Source organism: Apis cerana, linkage group LG11 (assembly GCF_029169275.1).
Source record: "Apis cerana isolate GH-2021 linkage group LG11, AcerK_1.0, whole genome shotgun sequence".
Classification (NCBI taxonomy): domain Eukaryota; kingdom Metazoa; phylum Arthropoda; class Insecta; order Hymenoptera; family Apidae; genus Apis; species Apis cerana.
In genome coordinates this window covers 7,295,211-7,322,989 of record NC_083862.1, presented here as the reverse complement: position 1 = coordinate 7,322,989, position 27,779 = coordinate 7,295,211, and the positions used below count along the sequence as shown (strand labels likewise).

The 27,779-nt window shown below is 38.5% G+C and overlaps 1 protein-coding gene across 8 annotated transcripts in view; it reads left to right on the top strand.

Moving 5' to 3' along the window:
• Positions 1-27,779, top strand: part of LOC108000131 (zinc finger homeobox protein 4) — a 420,790-nt gene that overhangs the window by 139,691 nt on the left and 253,320 nt on the right. For 6 of the 8 annotated variants that reach the window (XM_062081638.1, XM_062081639.1, XM_062081642.1 and 3 more), the window contains one exon: positions 2,044-2,079. The exons of the other annotated variants lie outside the window; for them this stretch is intronic. The gene's annotated coding sequence lies outside the window, so the exon portion shown is untranslated. The remainder of the gene's footprint in view (positions 1-2,043; positions 2,080-27,779) is intronic. 8 annotated transcript variants of the gene reach the window in all.

The following is a 27,779-nucleotide window of genomic DNA, read 5'->3' as shown; positions in this document are numbered from 1 at the left end:
GTCGTTCAGCTTCATAGCTTACGAGAGACACGCGGAAAGTCACTTTCGTTCCGTGCAACGAAGGTCTCGTATAATAGTCTTAAACAAGTATATTAATGAGAACTTGAAAATGATACCTACAACAGTGTCCAGTAATATTATCGATGTAACTTTTTTTCACGTTTCGATTAATATCTCGTATTAACAACACTGTTGCAAAGCAACATTGATCAAATAGTAATTGCAATTAACATTTTTTTATTTCAAACAGATTCGTAATATTACTCTCTTTCGAATTATATAAATAATCGTTCAAACTCGGATAAGTTGAATTAAAGTTCCTAACCTAAAACTTAAAACAACCTCTACCCATACAACGATAATAACTCAACTTAAAAATCATTCTTGGAAATAAATCATCTGATAGTAAAATCACACGATTGAATAATTATCAACGAAAAGTTTATCAGTCGATGAACAATGTTTCCTTTTTCGATGAAAAAGGCGAACGTAAGCGAATCGATAGAGGTTATAACACGAGCGGCTGAAATAACTATAGCCACCCGGTAGCCACCCTTCTTACGTATGCAAACCCTTAAATAATTGCGGCTCGTTCGCGCAAATTATCCCTGGGTTTCCACGTGGAGTGAAATATAATAATACTGCGCGTGCGTGCACGCGAGTGTCTCTCGGCTCACTTCACCCGGCGTGCTCGCTCGTTTTTACACGGATAGTAATAGCAATAGTGCGAAGTGTATTTAAGGCAGGACGAACTGTAAAATTCGAGAGAAATAGCGAGGGAAATAACAAATGAGTTTTCATGACGTTTTCTACGTGTTAATAGTATCCTTTTTCTTAGGATAGAGAATATTAAAATTTTAATAGACGTGAGTTTTTGATTATAAATTGATTAAAAATTGTAAAGGAAAGAACTGTTTACGATACTCAACTTGTGATACGTGATTTCGTTGTGAAAGTTTCCTTGTATTTTTTTATTATTGAAAATGTTTAATATACTAGGAAAGACTAATTAAAGTCTTAAAAAAAAAAAAAATAAATAAATAAATAAAATAATAAATGATTGAACATTTGCTAATGGACGAAGTAAAAATTTACTCTTTTGGCGAGAAGTATAATTATTTATCCTCTTAATATGAAATTTTTAATGATCGTGGAATTAAAAGTTAATTTGATTAAATAAAAAAATGGGGAAATAAAGAAAGTAATAAATTTATAAGATTGACGATTGAAATGACGAATTGATTCGTCTTTACTGATTGAAAAATTAAGATAGAATTAACATTTAAATTTGTTATGTTGCAGCGTTACTAAGAGAGACAATGTGCATATTCATTAGTTATATTCATTATATAGAACACTTAATAATCATGAAACGAGTCATACAGATTTATTATATGCAGTTTGACAGCTTCATTAAATTGTATTTTCTTTCTCCTTTGCATCGTTCATACCACAAGGATAAAATATCATATTTTATTAAATAAATCAAGCCAAATTTAATTTCATTCCAATATTTTATTTTTTATTTCAATAATTTTGTACGAAGATATTTTTATCTTACTTAAATTATTATTCCTTTATATCGTTAAAATCTAAAATAACACTTGAACATCATTAATTAATATCGGATCAGGGCAAAAATTATTTGTTTCTATATAATTATTGATACATTTCTCAGACTACGTATTTGAATAACAAATTGAGCGTGGGATACGCGTGACTCATGCAGCGGAAAATATGTTAATCGTTACTTTGTCTTTGAAAAATTATTTTCATCTTAGAAAAAAAATAAATAAATAAGTTGGATCAAATGTAACGTTGCACAATATTGTATTACTAATCCAATCTGTTGAGAAAGACACGAGATTTATTAACGCGTAATTAATACATCGATGACGCGTAGGAAATTGCGACGCAATATTTGCTAATCGATTGGTTAGCGCATTAATAAACGCGCACAAATAGAAAATAAGATAGTTTACTCGTAATATTTTTTTTTAAATTTTGTTTCTCCTGTTGAACTGCGTCTTCTTGTTGTTACAGAAGGAACCTCTACTTCTATGCTGGCGAACTTACTTGGTGAGTAAGTTATCGAAAATCTTAGATTGAATATCTAATAAAATTAAGAAAATCGGTAATCAGATATTGAATCATTCTCTTGAAAAATTCTTCAAAATATCATTTCAACTTTTGATACCAAAATTCGATATTCAAAAAACCCGCTCGAAGAACAAGAGTTTGCGCGGGCTTATTCAAATCAACGTATGATCAACGAATAATTAAAAGAAAAAATAAAGAAACAAGTTATCAAGAAAATTCTTAAATACCAACATACAATCAATTCTCTTCTTACAAATCCGTAAACTTAACTTCATCCTTTCCCAAAAAGTGGAAGGAATCGGGACAATCCCCCCCTTTCTCGCGATAGCGCGAAACTGGCGATCGTGTAACACACTCGAGGTGGTCGTCGTGCGATTACTTACTCTCCATCGGCGGATTAACGACGAATCACCGATGGGGAAACCGGTTGCCGGGGCGGCGGAACGGCACGCAGTCCTCTAACGACTTCTCGCGGGCCTCAACACGGGCATTCCAACGGGGCACGAGTTCGCCCCGCGACGCGAATTAATGGAAACACGCCGCGGCATGCGGCGCGCGCTGATAAAGCGGAACGCGCCTTCCTTCCCTTCGTGCGTGTATCTCTCTATCTCTCGTGTGTTCCGCGTTTACGCAGATCATCTTCGCGCTCTTTTTTTTCCCTTCTTCTTCTTCCTCTTCTCTCCTCTTTTTTTCTTTCGTCTCCCTCGCAGCGCGACAACAGTTTTCTCTTACTCGCCAATGTCATCACGCGGACACGTTTCCCAGCTGGCATCCGCCGGAATCATGGTATTCGTGATGGTTCGCCGCGCGTGCCACGGCTAATCTTCACGCCGCGTGTGATGGAGCAACGAGGTTGATATTGGTTCCGTGTGATCGACGAGGGAATTTATATAGGAGGGATCTAGGTTGCGCTGTTTTTCTTTTAGATTTGGGGATGAAGAAGGAAATATTTGGATATAATATCGGTTGGGTTTAATTTTGTGTAAGAAGGAAATTCTTGGGACTTTTTTCTTTTTTATTTTACGTAAGAATATATATATATATATGGAAATCGAAGATTTATTGGATTTGTAAATCGATTCTTGTTAAAGGATTATTAAATGATTATCGAGCGTGAGTTATTTTGAAAAAATTATTATGCGTGACGTTTCGAAAAAAAAAGGAACGATTTATCTTACACGGCTAGATATTGATTTAATAGAATTAACGATCTGTAATGAGATTGGTAATTTTTTGATTCGATGAAAGGCGCGTAGATTCGTGAAAGATTTTGTTTGGAGAAATTTGTATCGGTTAAGGCACACGTGAAACTTGTTATTCCACTTATCGGCAATTTGGTATACAAATTGGTCCGATAAGTATCGGCAAAAATCTGGTACACTTGGCGAGATTCTTTAGTGGATGTAAATAGGCAATTTAAACTTTTGTAATTACCGTTTTAGATGTTATTGCTTAACGAGCACCCGTTGAATGCGCGCCGATTTCTCGCACAAATTTATCCTCATTCGTTAGATTGAAAAATTGGATTATTAATTGCATCGATTGCATTTTCTTTTTTTATTTTTTTCTTTCGAAGAAAGTTTCAGATATTGCGCGAAATTATAGAATATACAAAGATGTGATTCTGATTGGTCGCGGTAAGAGCGTGGTGATAGTAATTTTGACGAAGATCGATGGGAGCCTTTATTCGTTTCATTTGTAGCTGCGAACAAAAGAGTGGAAGGAAATGGATAACAGAAGATGAAACGAGGAATATATTATCTTAATATCAACAAATTATAATTAATTTCTAAGTTACACATTATATATCGACATTGTCCCATTTTGAATTTGCCATATCGATAAATAGAATATAAAAAAATTCGCTATCGTTGTGATTTATAAACTTTTCATTAATTTGCCTATATATTACGATTAATATCCAATTATCTTTTATATATCATCAGTATACAAAGGAAAAGAGAGAGATCAGTCTTAGAACACGAAATGTACTTTGCAGCAAATCGAAGAATAGTGATGCATACATAAAATGTATCTCCATTAGGAACGTTTCAAACAACGCGCAGCAAGCTTTTTTCTAAATTAATCTTCCATCCAAAAACTTCTTCCATCGCACATACACGCGTATACAAATCCCATTAATCCCCTCTCAGAATGAGACCAACAATTCCGATCGCTCTTTCAAGAACCAGTTTTCACAAAAGAAGAAGAAGAAGGAGAAGAAGAAGAAGAAGAAGAAAGAAAAAAAAAAGAACGAAGCAACAACACGCGTACATGCATCAAGCTGTCAAACTTAATTTGGAAAATTACATCTACATCTTAACCTGTCACGATCGATCGATCACGAAGAACCTGTCTCCCGATAAACTTCATTAATACAAGTACACTCCACCACCTCGTTCACAACTTCCTCCCAACTTCAACCCAAGGGAAGAGAGATAAAAAGATGCAAAGACACAGAGGGAAAAGAAGGGAAAAGTTATGACTTGCGAAGCGCGCGAAAAAGACCGAGATCAATGAGCTTTAAGCTCGCGATAAATCTTACAATCTTTTCAATTATCTCTCGGTAGAGGAGCACATTTGTTCGAACACTTTGCATCAACGGATAGAAATGTCCTTAGCCGTTTGTGCGTTCTCGTTTCCTCTCTCTCTCTCTTTCTCTCTTCTTTCAAGCAACGCGTCATAAATGAAGCGATTCTGTATTCACGCATGAGCGCGATCGTAGAAGCTCGGTTGGACGCGAACACGATGAGAAGAAATAGGAATCAAGAGGGAAAAGAAGGCACGCATCTGTTTCCTTTGCGGCAAATTTCTTCCGCGTTTGCCACGATAAATGATTTCGCCAGAGGAAAATGAATATTTCCGCTCCACGGCCGATTCAATTCGACGCGTGCGCCATCTCGCGAGAATTAAATTCCCCGTGGATTAATTATCGTTTTGGTAGATTCTCTGGGATTTTGCGAGAAGGTTGAATTGAAATATACTCAGATTTTGTGGAATTTGAAACGTAACTTTTGAATTTATAATTATACGTATACATATAATCGCGTTTATCTGAAAAATGAAGTTAAGGTGAATATAAATATGGGTGTGTATAAGTTAAGTATTAATCTTATCTTTATCAGGGATCTCTAGTTGATTTTGATGATAGTTGATTTTTTCTTTGTTTAGGTGAAGTTAAGGTGAATATAAATATGGGTGTGTATAAGTTAAGTATTAATCTTATCTTTATCAATATCTTTTGATCAGGGATCTCTAATTGATTTTAATGATAGTTGATTTTTTCTTTGTTTAGTTAACCGTATTGTAAAGAATATTAAAATTTATTTTTTATGTACAAACAGTTGTGATAAAAATACTATTACATAAAATAGGTAATAACGGATAAAAAAAGAACAGAATATACTTCAAAACGCGCTATGCTAAAAATATGTAACTTTTCTTTTTTTATTCCGCTTCAGGAATTTATTTAAAAAAAAGTTTGATAGATTTACCGATGAAAATAACCGAAGAGCATCAAATTGACATATTGAATTCATTAATATCTACGATATACGTTTTTCGCTAATTAAATTATTAATTTCTAAAAAATTGTAATGGATCGAATTCCGTGAAGTGGTAGACGTACATTATCCTTCAAAAATAATTGTTCTTATCTTTTACAGGATTAATTAAACTGCATTGTAAGAAAAAAAATGTTTAACCAAATTCTTTTCTCGTGATATAATTATTCAAAAATTATACACTTTTTGTGATAAATCATAAATATTCATAGTCAAACGAAATTAATGATTTCCACAATTTTGAAGATTCGCCAAGTTTCCTCGAGTTTAAAATATTTGCCGCAACGTTCATACTATCAAGATTAATACTTGTCCATGTAATTATTCCGTATTTAAAATCCAAATTTATGCATCATGTACCTAAATGATAATTCTTCATTGGATACAGTGTAACGAACTGTTATTACGAATAATATCAGCTTTTACAATGTGACATTAAATGTAAGAGATAAAAAAGATAATTCCACACCAGGAACTGCTTTCAAAAATGTTAAGTAGGGGGTTTATTATCTTTTTTTGTCATCAAATTGAAATATGATTAAAAATTGCAGATTTCTATCCAGGAACGATAATAAACCAGAGGTATTGAAGTATTAAAAATGAGGGTAATTAAAATGACACCATCGCTTTATCTTTCATCGTGGCCTCGATTGACTTTAAACGACCGTGGTCATTAAACTCGTTCGAATGTGGATCGCACTCGTGCATATTAAAAATCGTTTTTCCTTTGTAAAAAAACTTAATAACCTTGAAATTTTTTCGCGATACGTATCGCAAAAACCCAATTCCATAAAATAACTTTTCCTCGCAACATTCCTTTCTGCCACTAATATTTTCGAACATGTTCATTCTTCGTACATTTCAACAGAACTCGTTAATTAAATTTAAGCTTCGCACATCTGTATTAAAAAATCATTTGGATCACATTCCATGGTATAATAAAGCATCAATGTATCATTAATATAATAATAACACGAATGAAATTTTGCAAATAAATTTTACAAATACTTTCCAAAAATGTTCGTTCAATCACACCTGATTATTTCTGACCAGTGAAATTCAATATCCGAATATTCAATGTCGAAGCTAATCAGATACAAAATCCAATCATTGAAATAATAACACAATCAATTATAGAAAAATCAAAATACCGAATTACATTCGTCCGAATAGAATAATCGTTAATCGACTTAAATCATCGACAAAGAGAGAAGAACGCACGCGTCAAACACTAAAAGATTCCTAAACACTGGTTGGCCTACTTGTCTGAGCTTATACTTGCTATACTATCTCGAGTCCATCCCACGTACCCGTCGCGAATCCTTTCCGTAGATTATCGCGAATCATACAAATTACCCTGTAACGCGTCGCAATCTCCCCATAAAGCTCACAAGTCGGCTAAAGCGATCCTCGGCCAACTTTTGAAATGGCTAGATCGATTCGGCAATGGCCGCGCGGTGTCGTCGCCGGCACGCCATTACCCATTCGTCTGTACCCATAATTGAGAGTAATTTATCGTATTTTTCGACCTCGTGTCCCGAGGGATCGATAATCCGCGCCGCCGTGCCGTATCCAACGGCATTGTAGCGAATTAGCTCGTCCCGTTTCGCCTTTCGCCGACTAACGAACGATATCTCGTGGCCAGCGCCACGAGTTCCTCCCGTAACGCGAATTAATGGAAACAAGCCTCGCTACTCGCGCGCCATCCACGCTGATAAACCGGAACGTCCATTTCACGGGCCCGCTCGTTTCCTCTCGCGCGGCCTGTTCGAATTAAACGATTTCGTGTTCGCGTGGCGAGAGAGAGAGAGAGAGATAGAGAGAAGAAAAAGTACGCGTGTAACGTCCACCTGTTCTCTCGCTCCTTTTAACCACTCGCGCCATCTTTTTCTGAAAGCGGTGCTGCGTGATCATTGCCACTTGTAGAGTTTGGAACAGTTTTTATTTCTTACTTTTTCTTTTTTTCTCATTCCTTGTATGCACACATGTTTTTGTTCCGTTAATACGCGATGTTCTGGAACGCGGATGATGGAGTTTGAAAAGAAGTTCGTTTTCGTGATTTATTGTGAATAAAACAGGGCGAGGAGAAGAGGAGAATTATTCGTGATTGGGTTTTATTGTCACAAGAAGTTGTGAAGAAGTTTGTTGAATGAATCGTGGTAATAATTGTGTAATGAATTTTGTCACGGTTCTTTATTTGGTTTATACGAGTATAAAGATAAATTCTTTTAATTGCTCTTGACTGTGATTGAACTTCATTCTAGATGTATATATATATATATTTTTGTATTTATTCAATATTATTTTTGACAACAAGTATCCAGAATCGTATTATTAATTTTTCGTTGCACATTTTTCTTTTCACCCTAGGATTTTCATTAAACAACACAGTTTCTGATCTATCATCCTTATCCAACAATTATTACTCGATATAATTAATACTAATTTATTTTTGTACTTGCGAAATATTCAAAAAAGGAAAACTAATCTATTAATTCACTTCTCGAATGCAAACTCGAGCCATTAAATCCAGAATATCGTCAATCTGGATGACGAGTCGCCTCGTATTTCTCGGTTAACGGGTTAATTGAACCGTCCCATGTCGGGACGACTCCTCGGCGAACTGGCGAGAGTTAGATAAGAGCCGATCGTTTCTCACTTACCATGGCGATTAATATATTCGTAAAACGATCTTTGAAAGATCGATTCCAAGAGAAAAATCGGCACACTAAAAATTTCGATTGAGACTCCTTCTTTATTGAGTTACAAGCAATTGAAGTCTGCGTTAGATGAAAGCGCGAGGAACTTAAAATCAGAAAATTAGAATCTTTCGAATTTTAATAACTTTCGATAGCATTTCTCATAACATATATACACACGTAATATGTAAATAAATATTCAGAATAATCTCGCAAGAATCCAGGCTCCTATGAAATAATCCTTTGAAATAATTTAAATTTTTCTTCGTGTATCAATTCAAACTTTGTCTTCCTTCATCAAACTTCAATCGTCCAAGTAATAATAAGAACCAATCCAAGAAACCTCGATCGAAATTTCTCCACACCCACGTGTGCAACTTTTGCGTTCGGATCTGAATTCATCGTCGGATAATCGTGCAAAAGTGTGTTCCGCAACAACGGTTGATGGCTCGATCGTATCTCTCCCCTCTAAGGCGTATCTCGCGTATCTCAACCAAGAATTTACAGTGTTGATCGTTAAAAGGCGTTATTACACAGAAAAACAACTATCTCTCCGCGGAGGCTGGAATTTTTCACCGGGGTTTCCACGTTAAAACCACGGCGTAACGTCCTAGCACTTTAACGTCGTCCACGGACAGGCTAACGACTTCTCTCCGCCTGACTTTAATGGACATTCCGCGGCGTGATTTCATCCCGCGATTTAAATTAATGGAAACACGCTGGCATCCCATTCGCACTGATAAAGCAGAACGTCCTCGTTGCCGATCGTGTGCACCCATTATCCTTCCTCTTCCCCCAACCGAGCAGTCCTCCCCACCACCGACGATTTTGCCGCGTTTCCATTGCACACCGTCGACCGATTCCCGTCGGATTAAGCGATTACGCGTTCCTGCTCACTCGAGCATCGATTTCAGAAGGAGGGATATCGTTAAGAAGAGAAATTTGAAGAAAATTTTGCGGTGATGTATATATATTTTTAGAGGATGAAGGTTATAATCGAAGGTTCGTAGACAAGTGACTTGAGTGTAAAAGATTGAATGAAATTAATTGCAACTATTAGTTTATATATGAATTGAGAGAATTTTGCGAAAGTGTAGAGATTTTTCATTTTAATTACCGCTATTAAGAACAAGATATTAATTTTGAACCAATATATCTAGTTAAAAATTAATTATAACCTCGATTTATTACACTACTGATTTATAACCTATAACAAGTATCGCAACTCGATACTTTTCGTCTCAGAGTCTCGAAAAGCAAAAGGGGGAACCGTGGCAAAAATTACGAAGAAATTGGCCCGGCCAGGAGAAAAGAGGAAAACAATATACAGGATAGTGAAACGTTCGGACTTGCCATTCTTGGTAATTTAGAAACTGTGTAGTTGTAGTACTTATTCCATTATCCCATTATTTCTTACTTAATTCTTCCTCCATTTAAGAAGCAATTGTTCCCATATATTATCCACGTTACTCCGGCGCAAAGATAGCGCTGCTTGCCCCATAACTCGGTGCAAAAGTTGAAATCGTAATCTCAACGCGATAAATTCCATCCGCGTTAACGTAGACATTTGGCTTCTTGAGCAAATGTCTCGTTCTCGATGATAAAGCGATTAAGGCGAATATTCAATACCTTCGCTCGGTTATCTTTATAAATTACGCACAGTTTCAGATTAAATAACGAAATATCGATTGAGATAATTCAAGTTAAAGTTTAAATTTTAATATTATTCAAATACCAAAATTAGACGGCGTGAAAGTATCGAGGAAGAGCAACGTCCCGTTCGTATTGCAGAGATGTGATCGTTTAAATATTAAATCGTCTCTAAATGATTCCAGAATCAGGAACACGTTTGAAACGGTACAAAATGTTCCGTGACCGGGCCGAGCGTATAATAATATTTCGTCCTTCTCGATAACGAGCCGTGGAATTATTAATCGAGGAATCGTTGTGGATGGAAAATAAATCACTTTTGACGTGAATTAACGGCAAATAGATAACGTGATAAGCATACGTAAACGATGGGTGAAAGGGAGACGAGACAAGGGAAAAGACGGAGGATACAATAATCGTGTGCCAATGGATTATTTCACCGAGTCATTCCTTTAAATAATCTCGTTTAATGAGAAATTCGACCTGTTGGTGAATCATTTATAAAGCATTGTGTGAAATATATCGACAGAAATTCGATAATTTGTTTGTTAAAAATGAAAAAGAGAAATCGTGACGACGATCAAGAGGGATATTGTTTAGTTCGCAATTATTTGGTATTTTATTCCGTCACGCGAGAATTATGAAAGTACATTTTGAGATTTTTTTTTATATCTTAAATTTTAATTTTTCTTTGATTTTTCTTACGTAGTATATTTGTAATTTCTTTTAAAATTTCTAAATATCAATGGAAAATTTTAAGCATACTTTATAGCTGAATTTTGTTTCGATTCTATTCATTTTTTAAAAATTTAATCCAAAATTACATCAACAATTTATTTCCTTAATTTCTTCATCACACGAATTTTCTCTCAAGATACACGAAACTAAATCCAATCTCACCTCTATCTTCTAATTATCCAATTAATTGTAATTAAACTCACAATTTGAAAAGCTTTTCGAGAGCTTCGTTCGTTGAAAATTCATTTTTAAATTCATCATTTCCACGAACGAGAGCCGCATCTGTCGCAACAAATTCCATTACATTAAAACTTTCGTCTTGTCATCCAAAAAAAAAAAGAAAAAAAAAAGAAAAAAAAAGAATTCAACTCGTCGAGTATCGTCGCTGCCCGAGCCTTCTTCCTCGTGCGAGAGGAAGAACAAAGCTGTCGGTCCCCTCGGTGCTTGCCAACGAGGGACAGCACGGCGAATCATAACAAAAGCGACAACGAGACGGCGCTAAATTACTTTCGACGCAAATTAACAGCGGCTGGATAAGGTAACGAGGCAGAGGAGATGGAAGCGAGCCGTGGACTGGGTAATCCTGCGGCCCGGTATTGTTTCACCGACGGAAGTCACTCTTTTATTACGAGACACTTCCTGCTCCGCACACGGATGCGCCTGTTTACACCGTGTATACACGTCACGTGACACAGGTAACTTTCTCTCTCCCTGCCTCGTTTCCTTTCCCCTTGTCATCGCGTCTCCGCTCTTTCTCTCGTTTCTTTCGCGACTATCACTCGCTGACTGTAGAAATTGTGCTTAATCGAGAAATACACACGTTTACTCGATATTTCAATTTTTTTTTCTTTTTTTTCTTTATCGTGGAATTTTTGTAATCAATCTTTTATGCTACGAACAATTGTTACATAACTTTACGATATCTTAAATCGAAAAATTAATATCTTTGAAACTGGATAGAATTATATTTAATGCAATTATTGAAAGTGATTAGAAATATTATCTTATATTAATATATCCTGTAACTCAAGAAAGAAAGAAAAAAAGCAAGAAAAAATTCATTGGCCCAGTAACAAGTTCCAACCTCGTTAATTAACCTATTAATAAAACCGAGATAATTAACATCCTCGAAAACTACTTTCTCCTCAAATTCAAGCTAACCAAAGGAATCCTACGTCCAATATCCGTTCTCTTCCAATTGCAGAATGTATAGGTAAGGTCGGCCGATTAAAACGAAACGTAACGAAGCTGGGAGGATAATGCGGCCGGCATCTGTAGCTTGTGTAATTGCACGTGTGTGTAATAACGCGGTCGTGGTATTTATAATCGATACACGGCACGCAAGGATGAAAATCGGGTTGGTGTGAAGGAGAGGGGGAAGGGTAACCACGCAACGGCGCGCAGCTCTGTCCTTTGCCCGGCCTAATTGCGCACCGTCAATTCCGGTAATTATAATAATTGGCCAGGCGTCACGGCCGAATCGACGCCTGGTCCCCTCGATTCCTCTTTCGAAGATAGCCACGAGGAACGAGCGTGACGTTGTGTGTAAGTAACGATGAATTCCTCTTTCTGTTCTCGAGGGGCCGAAAGAAATTTTTTTTTTTCACCATTGATCGTGGCTCTTGGATCTTATACATAATAAGCTTCTTCGAATCATTTGTTAATTCTTATTTATTAATCATCCATCGCTCCAAGAATCGTATACAACGTAAAGCTTGGAGGTTCGCACCTCGAAGCAAGGAATCAAGATCGAACGAATGCAAACTTTTTCTTTCCCTTCGAAAAACTCCTTCTCCATTCTCGAGGAACACTGACCCCTTCAAGATCCTCTCCTCGTTTTCGGGTCCTCCTCCTCCTCCTTCTCCTTCTCCCGGCTCAGCTCAGCTGAAATACGGCCGGTCGAGAGCAACGTTATCAGCCGGCCAAATTAATGTAACGAAAGGGCAGATTAATGCCGCGGCGTCGAACGAAGGAGAGGCGAATAGTGTTGGAATTAATTAACTCCGCCGGGCGTACGTATAATTCAAGAAGGGTACACACACGATTGATTAAAGCCGATTTCACGACCGATCAATCCATAACCCCTTTAGAGGGCCGCCCCTCGCTCATAAATTTGCACCAGCTATTAAAGGAATCCGGCGTTGAGCCTTATCGTTCATTTATAACTGTCCGCGGCCGTCTCATTAACCTCCCTTTTCTCTCGGGACGATGATCGCTGGTGACTCGCGGGGGACAAGAGAAATCTCGAAATATCATCAATGTCGTCCGAGGAGTCTGGGGATGGGCAAGTTTTTTGGGGAGGGGACGCGTACGAGACAATGTTGTCGTGCAATTGTAAAATGATTGTGTGAGAAGATACGACAATTGCACGGTTCGCCACGGTTGATTATTAAGTCGTCTTTTGGCACTGGGGCATCATCGAGGTAATAACGATACTCTGGTCGGTGTTGAAGCGGCTACCGGGTTTATAGGTGATGTATGAGCGAGAGGGAAGTGGCGGCAGCTTTGGCGGGACGTGTAATGATAGTCACGTGTGCGGTTTGATGTGTCGAGGAAGGTCGAGAAGTGTGTGAGGGAATTTCGTAAGTCGTCGGTGTTTGCGCTTCGACGCTTCACGTGTTTATTTTTCTTTTTTTTTTTTAATTAAAGCGGGGATCAAGGATTGCGAATTAAATTTATTTCTTGACATAATCGTGGTTAAAATGAAAATCCAGGATCCAGGAGATGATATTTTTTAAAAGAGTCGATAGAAATTTATTGTCGATCCTACATCCAATTTCAGGTCTTAAAAAAAGAATAACGTTTCGAGTGACGTTAATGAATTAAAATTAAAAAGAGGAAAGGAAAGGAAGAAAGAAAGGGATTCCTCGATAAACCATCCATTTACCAAAGAACGCTTTTGACGACCTGAAAACGTCGCTTCCGTTTCCGCCGTCGATTAATTATATTCGAAATCAATTATCCAGGACGAATGCGGGCGGAGGCACGAGCTCGCTCGAGCTGCTTTTCCGGAGAAGACACATTATAAGTTTTTCCCCGGGGTTAATTTCGCCGGCGATAGCTAAATCCTTTCTTTCTCTTCCTCCTCTCTCGCTCCTTTTATCCTTGCGCCACCCTCCCTCCCTCCCCGCAACCACCTCCTCGAGCGGCCAAGAGTTGGTAGGTAGCGTCTCTATGGTTAATTAAACGCATAGATCACCCCTCCTCCCACCCCTCGCAATCTCCACCGGCTCCTCCTTAACTTCAACCCCTGCCCCCTTCCGCTTCCTGGATCCACCCTCGCCCCTGTCCACCGTATTCTCTTTTTCCAGCAACCCCGCAAATGCGCGCACACTTCTTCCGCGTTATAAGCGTGCATGCTCGCCTTCTTTTACCAGCCGGCAGTGCCGTATCCTTCGATCGGAAATCCCCGAGGATGCACGCATCTGTGAAAAGTATCGTAAGAATCTCTTTCTCCGTGGAAATTTTAATTTTCGTATTACACGTAAATGCAACGTGAATTGGATGTAATTCAAGAAGATTCAATATGTAGGATTTATAATTTAATAAATTAATTATACACTTTTTAAATTAATTAAGTTATTATTTTAATTTCTGGATTCTTTTTTTTTTTTATTACAAAATTTTAAGAAGAATTTTAAAACTTTGCAGGATCTTAAAATCGTGCTCGCGAAAACGAGTTTTTTACGAACTCTCGATCAGCCCCTCCATCGTTTCACGATTTTCGAGAAGGAGGTTGCGCATTAGGGTGGAAACATAGGGAACAAGAATGACCTAATAATAATATTCATGACTATTGAAATATCGATCAAATATTTCGATGAAATTAATTTGAAATTACTATATTTATTAATTTTATCAGAAAATAATTGTGAATTCAAACTATAGATTTCTAATTCATTTTGGAATACCAATAAGTTCATAGGATGCAATATATACTTTATTCTACCAAATCTGAAAGATTAAATTTTTTCTTCCTCCTCCTACATTGGCTTAGAACATTCTCCAGTCGAAAACTTTTTCTACCGTTTCCACGCTCATTATCGTTTAAACGGATCGATGGTGAAATAAAGCGAGAATTTTTTTCAATAGATTTATTTCTCGAATTGAGAAGCGAATTCCGTGCACCGGGCCCCCGATGCCTATAAATTTCGTCGAATAGCGCATTGCTAACGACGTTGTATCGCGTGTACCGTGGACACGGTATCAATGGAGGACATCTGTTTGGAAAAATGGGCCGACCGGCGATTTTTATTATTATTTTTATTGTTATTCGTTTAACCACCGCTTTTCTGCACGCTCTTCGCGTTTACACGGATCGAGTGGAAGGAATGATGTGTTAATGCGTTTCTTCGAATGCAGGGAAGGGTGAGAGATGTGGAATACGTGGATTATCGATGAAACGGAATATTTATTTATAATTTAATGCAGGAAATTAAACACGCTTTATTATATTTTATTATTTATATTTTATATGAAATAAATTTTGATAAAATTGTTCTTTCGTCGTTGATTTATGTAAAATTTAAAATATCAAAATGAAATGAATGAATTTATAGGAGGGAGAATTATTCATCAAAAACGTTTAATTTGTTGGCATGTAAGGTTAAAGGATTTATCAATTATTTTAGTATAATTTTGATAAAATTTTAGATACCTTAATGTGAATGTAAATTGCGTCTAATTTGTTTTACAACAAGAAAATTAATATTCCTAATATGGATAATTTTTAGATTTGCTTTGCTCTGCTTCCAAGAAATTGCAGGATCATTAAGTATAAGTTTAAAATCGCATTTCATTTATCGTTAATTTCCTTTACACGTCAGCTTTATTTCTGGCTCTGTTTCATGCTATAAAGGATTTAATGTTTCCGATAAAACCTTATAAATAGGTCAAACTGTTTGCACTCTATTATAATATTTTATTACATAAAAATATCGATTGTCCTGAATTCTCGTTTTCCACCCCTAGTTTAGCAATGGCAACTAAAATAACAACCCTCGATTATAATGTTTCAATTCTCTAATAATGTAATTCAAATTCTGTAATCGCTTTATCAGTAAGATATTTGAATTTTAATTTCATTGAAAAACGAATATTTATGAAAGGGATGAAACGACACGTATTAAGTTACTTTATTTTTCAAACATTTTTTTTAATTCGATATTAATTTTAATACAATTACACAGAATTGTTGTAGGAAATAGAAAAATAAAGAATAAGAATCGATATTTCATTGGCGTATCTATAATATTCTTGACTGTGTAAAAAATCTGATATTTTTTGTCAGCATGTTGCGCTTTGAGCGAAGCAAAATTATAAGAATATTATCAAAACCAGAGTAAAAAATAATATTTATACTTGAATTTTTTAAATAAAAATGATACAATGAAATAAATAAAGAAATACGTTATACGAATATTTATTATAAGTAGACTTTTTAAAAATTAATCGATATATATTTAAAGACTAAACAAACTGTCACCTAAAATCCACTTTTTGAAACTTCCAAAACTCTCCAACAAACTTCTCGAAACTATAAAAAAAACTCCAACGAGATTTCCACAATCCTACCCAGCCATCATAGCCCCCGACTTTTAAACTGTTATCTAAAATTCGACTCTCAAAATTCTCAAACTTTCGTCTCGCACAACGATACACTGAAAAGCAGTCATTAATAATCCTCGAAAAATCCCATCAAGCTCTATATCAAGCTCCCACTTAAAACCCACTGTTCTCAAAGAAACACTAAATCCAATTAACCAAACCGTGAAACGAATCCAAAAAAAAGAAATCGTGTAAAAATCATGTGGAAAAGTCACGTCGTAAATAATGCAGCGGATAGATACGTCCCTGAAGCCCGTAAGGAGGAGGTTGAGGAGCGAAAGGAGGCGGAGGAGGCGGGTGAGCAGAGAGGATATTCTTATGAATCGATGAAAGAACCGCGAGCATGCGCGCCGGAATCTTAATAACTCATGCGATACCACCCCCTTCCTTCTTGTTATCCAACCACCCCGCCACCCTTATGAACCCCCGCCATCCAGATATACATATATATAATAATATGCGCGCTGAGAAAGGGATCGACGGGGTAAACACGAGAGGTGGACATTCCAGGCGGATAATTTCGCGGATATCCCGTGCCGTTATTGGAGAGAATTCGGCCGAAAACGGATCGTGTCGCCGTATTTTTCCCCTGTCACCCGAACCAGGAAATCCTGCCACGTTCCTTTTCCCGAGACGAGAGCGTCAAGAGAGCAGTTACTTATACATCGTGTTAAGGCGCGCACGCACCTTCGCCACGGCTCTTTACGGCCGCTTTTTACGGCCATACGCGAGCCGTTTTAGCGAGCGACCCGTTTCGCGCCGATTTACTGCCCGAATACGGCGCGAGCTCCATTTTTGTTCCTTCGTTGAGCCACGTGAACCCCGGAGTTAATTAGTTCGCTTGCGCGCCGTGAGTGTCGTCTCGGAGTTAGTTGCGCCTTTCTCTTTGCCGCTTCGTTCTGGGCTTAGTTTCAGATGAACGTGAGAATTTTAAATAACCGAAGCTAGTTAACCTAAAAATTCTGTCCAAATATTGACTGATTGTTTTTCCACATATAAGAGACCCTATGGATTCTGATAAAACGGATGTATCAATACACTGAAAAACAATTAATTAATAAATCCCGAACACTAATCTTCGATTTTCTCTCGTCCCAGAATCGAGATCTGGAGCCGGATCGATACACAATCCCGTGCAATATCGCATAACATCAAAGTTACAAAGCAGAGTTCCACGATGGGCACACGTACACGAGGGGCCCATTACCGATCGTCGCCTCGCGTTGTCCCCGCGCTTGGATTGGGGTTGGCCAGGGGAGAGAAAAATCGTTAGCGCGTCGATAAAATAAAATGGAAATAACGCGTCGCGTTAAGAGATCTCGGCGGGTGCGCGCCGCGGGTCGGTCGGGCCCCCAGTCCCGTATGTTTGCCGGCCGTTGGCGCGCGAGGGGCGCGGGAAGAGCACGCGAACAAATTAGCCCTCTATCTGAAACAACTTCTTGGAATAGCCGTTACTCACGGGCCCGAAGATCGGGGCCCGTATTGCCCGGCGAAACGGCCGGGCGAGCGAGAGGAGAGGAGGAGGATGGGGGAGGAGGGAGCGAGTGTTCGGTGAAAGGGAGGGCCGACGAACGAAGAGGAATCGAAGCAACAAAGAAGAGGAGGAGAAGGGGGACGGCGAAGAAAACGAAATAAAATGCCGGGACGAGGCATTTCGAATTTCCAGCTCGGATCCAGCCAGAAGGTGGAAGAAGCGGAGAACGAGGGGAGAGAAAGAGAGAGAGAGAGAGACGGGCCCAAAGAGGATCCCGCTCAATCCGGGGATAAGCGAGTCGTTCGAACAGTGTTGAACAGGAGTGAATATTTATACGCGGCCTCTTCCTTCGCACCTTTTTTGCCATGCTTGTGTCGCCGTCCCCCCGACCGACCCCTTCCCTCCCTCCAGCCTCCGCGCCTCCACGGTCCCATGCGGTATCTTCTTGATTACCCGGTCCTAATTAATTCCTCAGGCTTTATTTTTATTTTTCTGGTGAGACGACACCTCGCGCACGAGGTCCCGAGAGATTCTCGGATACGCGGCTGGAACGATCGCGGCAGAAGAGAAGAGAGCTGGAGAAGAGAGCGGTCGGAAAGTGGTCATCGACTTGGAAACACGTCTAGACGACGACGTGTCGTCCTCGGTTAGGGGGCCGTTCGAATAATCCCGCGACGCGATAAAACGGCGTGAATGATTGCTCGTCCTCGCGAAGCCGTTTACTGCTTTCGATTTTTTTTTCTTCTTTTTTCTTTTTCCTTTTTTTTTCACGGGTCGATCTTCCTGGCTTTTCCACGGATCACGGGTCGGTGGTCCGCTGTGTGGGGGTAGAAATGTGGGGATGGGTGATAGTAGAATGAAAGATTGGATTTGTGGAATTTTTGTTACGAGTTATGATTGTGGTAAATCTGTTGAAATTGACGCAGTTTATTTTTTGTAATAGGGATCACTAATAAAGATTTCGAATAGTTCAAAATTGCGAAATCATTTAGAACAATGTTTCAAGTTAAAATAATAATTTGAATTCGAATATATCCGAATAGTAAGAAAATTAATATTGTTATCGTAGAAAATAAAATCGAAATTTATTCTAATAATAATTTCGATTTCGGGTGAAATTCGATCTAGATCTAACTTGCCTCTTAATTTCAATTTTTCGAGGGGGAAACAGGTTTCTGTGATAGCGATCGAGCTCTCGTAAATTTTTCAAAGAATCGAAAAAACTCTTCGGACAAATAATCGCGATTTCCTGGGGCGTTCAACTTCAAAACGTGCACAAGAGTCTAACGTACACGAGTACGGCTATGTACTTTTCCGCTTCTCCTTTCCTCTAGTAGGAAAGAAAACGGTGACCCTCGCACACACGAAGGTAGGTCAAGGCCGAATCTTCAACTTTGGCGACGAGTTCGAATCGCTGCCATAAGGTACACAGAGAGAATCCGAGGAGAAAATCGAAGATACACGTGTTCCCCGCACGTTTCTTTCCCCGTTGGGACGATGCCGGATGTTTTTCCTGTAATTTCCTCGCCCTTCTTCACGATTCTATCATGTGAGCGATGTAAAGTAATCTGCTTCGATTAACTGAGATAATTTTTTTCTTCCTTTCGGATCAAATTATTAAATATTTATATTCGAATAATTATTTATTTTTCTATTGATTTTTCCCTATTTTTCCAGTTTCTAATTTTATCTATAATTGTTTTAAGAAGAACTTGACAGGTAGATTTCGTCAAATTAAAATTAATTTTTTCAATTACGTGAAAAATGTGTAAACAATCGTTCGTATATCAAAAATTAACTAATCTTATCTAGTTTTAATATAATATAATATTTTCACATGATACAATCAAACGATAATTACAATTAATTACAATTAAATTAGATATGATCTGAGAAAAGAAAAATAGAACTCCGACTAAAGCCATAATAAAGATAAAATGCCATTAAACAAACAGAACGAACGATTAGGAACATACGCCCACGCAACACTCCGGCCAGATATAAATCAAAGGATGCTTCAAACCCGGAATCGAGCAAACCACTGTACTCGCTTATCCAGCAGAGGATGCATTCGTGATGTTTAGATAATGACCGTTGAATGTTTCCATTGAAGTTACTTCCTTCGTTCAAAAGAAAAATGACGAGTGTAATAATAATCGACGATACGATCTTGATGAACGTGGTAACGAGACGCGTACACACGTATTTCAATCGTGGAGAGGAGGAGAGGCGACGTAGGGATGCAACGTATCACTTTTAAACGCCGGAAATGAGTTATTAGCGGTCGACTCGCGCGCGCTCAATTGTCCTGATTTGGAAACCTCTAATCTGGCCCACCCTCTCCCACTTCCGGCGACGAATTTCGGCCTCCTTCGTTCTTGTCTCACGAGTGACTCTTCCTTTTTTTTTGAGAGAGAAAACATTAATTTTTCCTGCTTGTCGAAACTAGTATTCGCCGTGTCTTCCTTTTCATTTTAATTCTTTTAATTTTTGTATTCTAAAATATTTATCGTATCATTCTTTTTATAGGTGAATATATAAATAATTATAAATTAACCCTTATTTATGCTAATAATAATACTATAAAATTATAAAATATGTTCATGCCAATCTATATTTCCATCACAATCATACAAAAGTAGCCTAAATAAAGGTTTGATTGAACGTTCCCTGCCTTTATTTATTAGACACGAAATCCATATATATATATATTATCAACGACACGAAAAATAGTACAAGACGTGGAAAACGTTAAGCTGATGATTCCCTGTAAAAAAGAGAGGGGGAAGGAAAAAAAAGAAGAGGGAAAGAGAGATCTAACAAACACCACCACCTTTCTGTAAACAGTTTTGTAAACCATGAAACGTAGATAGTGTCAAGGAATTCTCGCGGAGGATGGTCGATAGCCTGGCACGGTAGTGTGCACGGAGGACAGCCAGATAGATTTGTTGTCCACACATTGACCAGGCTAGGCTGGCGGCGTCTCGACGCTTTTCCAAGGCGTCCTCGCCGGGCTATTAATTGTCTCTGTTGATTCATTTGATCGTGCTCGGGGTTCCCAAGCGGATCCACCGACGCGACGACACTTTCGATACGAAGGTCTTTTACGAGCGGCCTGCTGCAGCCGTCCACTGACCATCTCTCTCTCTCTCTTTCCGTCTTTCTCCCTGCCTCTCTCCTTCTCCCCCCTCCAACCGTAACCCCCCCTTTCTAATTCACGTGAAAGCGTCTCCCTCGATTAAAATTAACAGGGTGGACGCTGGCAGGCAGGTGGGTTCGTTAGGGTACCGGTAAAGTGGCTTCGTCCTTTGAATTTCAAGCACCATCTAAGAATCTCGTTAAACTCGAAACGCCGTTCAAAGAGATAATTGAAATTTCACGGAAGGGTTGCCTCGCTAATTTACGTACTCGAGCCTCGACACCCCACCCACACCTCGCCCGATGCTAATTATATTTACGCCGATTAAGGGGGCCCGGGTGGATGTTATTGCGTTATTTGCCAAATATCATTTTGTTCGGATCGACCGCGAGAGAGGCAATTGTGCGTGTTTGCTTTGGCGATGTGTTTTTATTTTTATTTTTATTTTCTTCTTTTTTCCCTGCATTTTTGCACTGTTTCTAGCGTATAATAATTTGTCGTTAGATGAGGTTGCGGAAGAAGGTTATGAAGGTTATCCTTGACAAAGTGATTCTATTTCTCTGTTTTAATTTTATGATCGATACGTTTTAAACGTTATTTTATTGGCACGTTATTAAGCTTAACGGTTGAACGGTTTAAAAATATTTTCGAAAATGTTTTACTTATTAAATAAAAAGTATCTAAACCGAATCAGTTACGTAATCGAATTTATATTTCATCGATTGTATCGACCATAGGGAAATACACTAATTCAAATTTTAATTTCTCCAACTGTAAAATTATTTTCAATTCACTCTGAAACTCGCATTACGAAGTGGCACGCGAGAAGAGGTGGTGTTTCACGGATTTAAATCAAATCCGTGTAACAGGGCGGGAAGCCGCGGAAGGGTATGAATGTCGAGGAGGGAAAATCTGTGCTCATTTAACGAGGCCAAGGGTTCAACCCTTCCTCGACGCTTCCACCCTCCGACAATATTTAATGCATGTTTTAAGCGTAATTAAATGGCGGAGGGTTTATCGTCTCCGGCCACGTTCGCCCTCCCACGCAAATTATCGCATTTAACCCTCGACCATCTCGAGCTCTCACGGCCGACTGTCACCCTTCCCGGCAACCTCCTCCACTGACGTTTCTGGATACCTAGGCCGGTCATAATGTGCTTTTCATTAGCCCTCCAACCCTTTCGCGGAGTGGATTCAATCTTGGAATATTCATCGCCTCGCAACCCTTCTCCCTCGGCCAACGAGAGATCCTTTCACAGCTTCACGAGCCGCCGCTCAACAGGTTTTAATTAGCGTCGACACTTCCTCGACGATGACGATCCGACCCTTCTCACGCGACAATCTATTTGTTCCCGTTTTGATTGCGATATTGTATATAGCCTTTTTTTATGGCTGGAAAATTTATTTGCGGACGTGATTAGGATTTCTTTTCTTTCCTGTTTTTCTTTTTGCTCTTTCTCTCTCGAGTGACACGTGTCGAATCGAACGTTCTTCTTTTCTTATTTCTTTAATCATATTAAATTTTCTATTAATTTTGTTATTATTTTGAAAAATTTATTCGAAAAAATATAGGATAGTAATTTTTTTGATTTTTGAAATTTTTTGAAATAAAAATAACTTGATCGTTTTGACTTTTTTTCCTTAAATTCTTAGATTCTTGACGATAAATATGAATTTTTTATTTAGGATGTTAATTAATTTATTAATGCAATGTTAATTGCTATATTTTTATTCTACTTCTGTAAAAATATATACTTGTACTTTTTAAATTAGTTTGATTTTTTATTCATTCTAATTCATTCTTTATAAGAATAATTTTAAAGAAAATTTAGTAATGTTATCAAAAATAAGAAATCTATTACTTCGGTCTTGAAAATATATATAGTATTATATAACAAATCATAGTTATTGATTTTTCCATATTATGAGCAGAATGAAAAAAATTTATGAATAACTATCAAGAATGTGACTATATCTTTAGCAATAATCATATGGAGCAACATATCGGCATCAACTTTTGGAAGGAAAAATTGTTATACAAAAGCATTATTTTAAGTATTATAAATTATTATATCAAAAATATTCTGCATTTATAATTCTCCTTCAATCAATATATATGTATTCTCTCATTAAATGCGATATCTATGAATATATAAATATTAATTATTTCTTTCAATATACATAAAAGCCAAAGAAAAGTTCCAAAGACAAAAGTCCACCATCAACCTTTCCACCTTTCCCATTGTTATCCTTGCACAATGTCCAAAAGCGTGGGGTGCTTTCGTTCACGGTACGTTGCTGGCCACTCACCCTCCGCGGCCTCTCCAAGCTCTAAAGCCAAGAATAACCCTTGCTTTGCATCTCACCTGTTGCTCGACACCGACCCTCGACACTCTCCCGATGGCGGTGCTTTAGGGGTGGCTAATTAAAGAGTCAGAGTGGCTGGTTTCGCGGTGTTTAATACACCCATCCCTTCACCCCCTCACCACCACACCCCCATACCCCGTGTTCTCGTCTCCGGGCCAGGCACACCAGGACAGAATCCAGAGCCACTTCATTCACCCCGAGCTTTTTGTTCCTCTCGGTTTCACAGGCCTGGAATTAATTAGCGGCTCCGGTTAAGCGGGGGTGGATACCGTCGCCGCGACTCATTTAAGGGATGTTTATTTTAATTTCAACCGAGGTTCTTCGAGGGCAAGCCCTGGTGACTTTTTATTACTTAATTAACTTCTTCCTCCTGCTCTTCCACGATCTTCCTCTTCATCACCTCGAGCCACAACCATCACGACACACCCTCCTCGCCAACGTCATCCTCTGCGAAAAGATCGTCTTTCTTATCTTTTTTCCCTTCTTTCGCCTCTTTCTTTTATTTTTAATATGTTAACAAATTGTACATAGTGTATAAAAAACAATCAAATCTATCGATTTGTATATATCCATATACTTTATTACTTACACTTTTTTCTGTATAAAAATGTTTTAACGATATTCTTTAATGATTCTCATTTCATATTTCAATCACGTTTCATCACATTTTTCAACAATAATAATTATCCACGTCAAAATAGATGCTCGCTAAGAAATTTATCCACAATTAATATCGTCCTTTCCTTGCTTCCTCCATTTCCTTTTTCTTTCTCTTTTTTTCTTTTACGCTCATCCAAACTCACACTCGAACATCGTACAACATCCTCCACGGCCAATTATTTCCTCGTTATTTTTCATCGTGCAACCAGCACGACCCGCGCGACTCGCTGCCTAATTATCGCCGCGAAAATGATCCTCTCGATGGGCCTCCCCTCGCCCCCTCCTGGCCCCGCGACCGGCCAAACCTGTGATTATAATGCCAACGCCGAATACGCGGTCCCTCCTTGGAATCACAGCATCGAAGAGGGAGAGAGACGGAGAAAGAGGGAAAGGGAGAGGAGGGAGAGGAGAAATCGTTTCTCGTGAAATTGCTGACGGCTCTCTGCATTTCTGCACGTGAAACCACCTTCCTCGGGCGAATTCGAGCTGCACGCTCTCGAATCCTGGAACAACCGTAAGAGGAAAAGTCGGGTGCTCGCGTGTTATCCTGGTCGAAGACATTGTAAATTAAAAGCTGGGGCAAGCTTGCGGAATAATGGAGGTGGAGGGTTTGGTGGAAAGTTAGAAATTCGAAGATCGAGAATATCGAGAGAGAGAGAGAAAGGGGGAGAGGGATCGATGGATGGTTAATTTGAGGGAGGGTTTATTGCTTCCTAAGGTGTGACTTGGGCTTTCGTAGCAGGTGGAACTGTATAATATAATATACGTAATTTTACGTTGAATTGCTTAGGTGTTTTATTATGCTTAATTGTATCCCTTCCGCCTTTCGACAATAGAAAGGGAATAATAAATATAGGATATTCGTTGTTTTTTTAAAAGAAAATAAAATTTGTGATAAATACAATTGTTCTATAAAAAGAAGAAACTTGGTTAAGAAACTTTTCAACGATATTTTATATCTAAAAATTTATTTAGAATTATTTTAATAATATCAAATTTAACGATTTCGAGATGAAAAATATCGTACACGATGGCTCATACTATTATTTCTTCGTAAGGATTAATCTTCAATATAAACAGTCATTTAGAATTAGTAGACGCGCACGAACGAAGGAGAATGTGTAGGAGATACTAGGCTGAGGTGAAAGTTTGTTCGTTTGAACGGAAACAAGTTTACGCAAATGGAAAGCAATTAATCATCGGCAAAGCCTTTTTATAGCGAGATATATGTATATATATATATATGCAAAGGGAAAGACAACTGTGACAATGAACTCCATTTTCGTTACGACTCGTTGTACACGTGTACGGTTATTATTATGGTAAAATATATTACAAGTTTCCAGCGTGTCACGTGGCAATATGCAGCAATATCGCTTTCCAGAAGCAATTGTTTCGTCAAAGTTTTATTACCAGCTAGCCAACGCTAAGATCGCGCGCATCTATAAATGTCATAAATGTCATCAACGTTTTACGCATATACGTATCTAAACATTATCTGGATTTAATTGCCGGCACAGCCAACAGTGTGATAATTGTAAAAACTTATAATTCCGTCGAATTAAAATTCCTCTTGCCCCCGGTATGATAGTTTTCCTTTTGAATACAGATTTTTGAACTTTTTCAAGTTTTACGGAATTTATTTATATCTACGGCGAGTTGGAGGAATGTCACCAAGTGTTATAAAAATTCTCGGTGCATTGATATAGTTTTATTAGCATTTCCAGTGTTCAGCGATACGTAAAATTATATCTGAAGTTATTTGTCATTAAATTTATTCGATAAATATTCGTTTAATCCCAACATTGTTTATTTAATATATGCGAGACCTTCGAATCATAAAGAAAAAGAAAATGTTCGTTAAACCATTTGCTCGCAATGGTGTAAAAAACAATTCCGCGACTCCCCTCCGATAAACCTGTTAAACACCACAAACGATCCTTGTACGACTCTAATTACATTTATCGACAATCGTTCGCTAATTCCCACCTTATCTCGGCCGGGAACGTTTTATCACGCCTCTTGACGCTTCTCTAATTGCCTCATCAAAAGCTCGCGGCCACCGTAATTCCCGCGAACATTAATCAGCGCTATCGCGAATATATTCACAATTTTTCCCTCGGCCGTTGCAATAAAGGAGGCAACAGTGACGGAGCAAGCTCATCAACCACGCGCCTTTAACCTTCGCTCCACCGTGACAGGAAGTCCGTCTAATTAATTTCACCGGGAGAAAAGAATCCCTCGCGGGGGTGGCTTCTCTCTCTCACTTTCCCCTCCCCCCTCTCTCCCGTTAAGAACACCGAGCCGAGCCTCTGGAAAGAAAGGAACGAAGGGGGGATGGAAAGGGAAGGATGAGAGGGGATCTCGAGATTATTTCGTTATGTCTCGCGGCGAGACGAGATGTCGGGCAATTAGCCATCGTATAATTATCCCCCTGGCCCTTATTTGCCCAGTCGAGGTGGTGGCAGCTGAGAGAGAGGTCATAACATAATAACATATACAAAGAGCGAATATAATCTGGTGCCCATTTGTTTCTTAATATTTTTAATATTATTATCTAATGGGGGAGGGAGAGAAAGTTTTCGAATTTTCTTTGGTTTGATCCAAGTAACGAGGCGATTTCTTGGTGATTAACGATCGGTGTGAATTGAGCTATTGGAGGGAGATTGGAGGAGGAAGGGGGAGGGGAGGGATTAATTGCACGGCGGATGAGTAATAAAAATACTGCGCTCGTTGGAAAGGAAAATGAAATTAATTGGGAGGGGGGTGGAGAGGATTGGATTTGTTGATGATTGATAAAGGAAATATAATATCTATCTATGGAGAGGGGGGAGGAAAAATTTTTAATCTCGATAATCGATTGAAAATATTTCAATTAATCAATTTTGTTTACAATTAAAATTCACGCGTTAATAAGAGATACGGATTTTAAATTCCTAATCTTTTCTTTTCTTTTTCTTTTTGTGTTAAATGGTATCGAAAAAGATCATAATTTTTGTTTGCACTCTTTGTCAATCGATTAATTTTAAATAAAAAAGAGAAAAGAAAAAATGGAAAAATTCCCAACTTGCGACTCGATCGCAATTCCTGATCAAAAATTAATAACGATCCAACATCCTCTGACTGGACGTAAGAGAGAAAGGTTGAAAAAGACAGGAGAGATCGAGAGAGGAGATGCGGGAGGGAGAGGAAGTTGGTCAAGATACCAAGATACCCTTACCAACCCCACCCCCATCTTTGTCTCGGTTGAGCCGCGCTTTCAGAATTCTTCCTTTTCTTGATAATTATCCTACCGTCCAGCCAGTCCTTAATCTTTGAGCTCGCCTTTCAAGGAAAGCTCCTACCGAATGAATGCCCGGCCACGGCGAAATAATATTTTATACACAACAAAAGCGGCCCCCGGCACGGCCGCCGCCTCCACCCACACCTCCTCCACAATCTTCGCCCCTTGCCCCGCGGTGCCGCGCGATTGTTATCGCGGAGACGTTACCTAGCACCTATACAGAACTGGCTATTTTACTTTCTTCCTTCCTTCCTTCTTTTTTTATTCCTTTTCTCTCTCTCTCGCTTCATTCGTCTCAACCGCGAAATAATTATACGCCACGTTTAGATAATCTCGTTCACAGGTTAATTACGCGTTTCGTATAACAATATTCGAATCGTTATTTTTCTTCTCTCAATTTTTTAAATGTTCGTTAAGCGCGCTTTTCTAAATTGGGCAATCTGATCCTTTGGATATGGAGATGTTAGTCGATACGATATTTGGAAAATGATATTTTAAA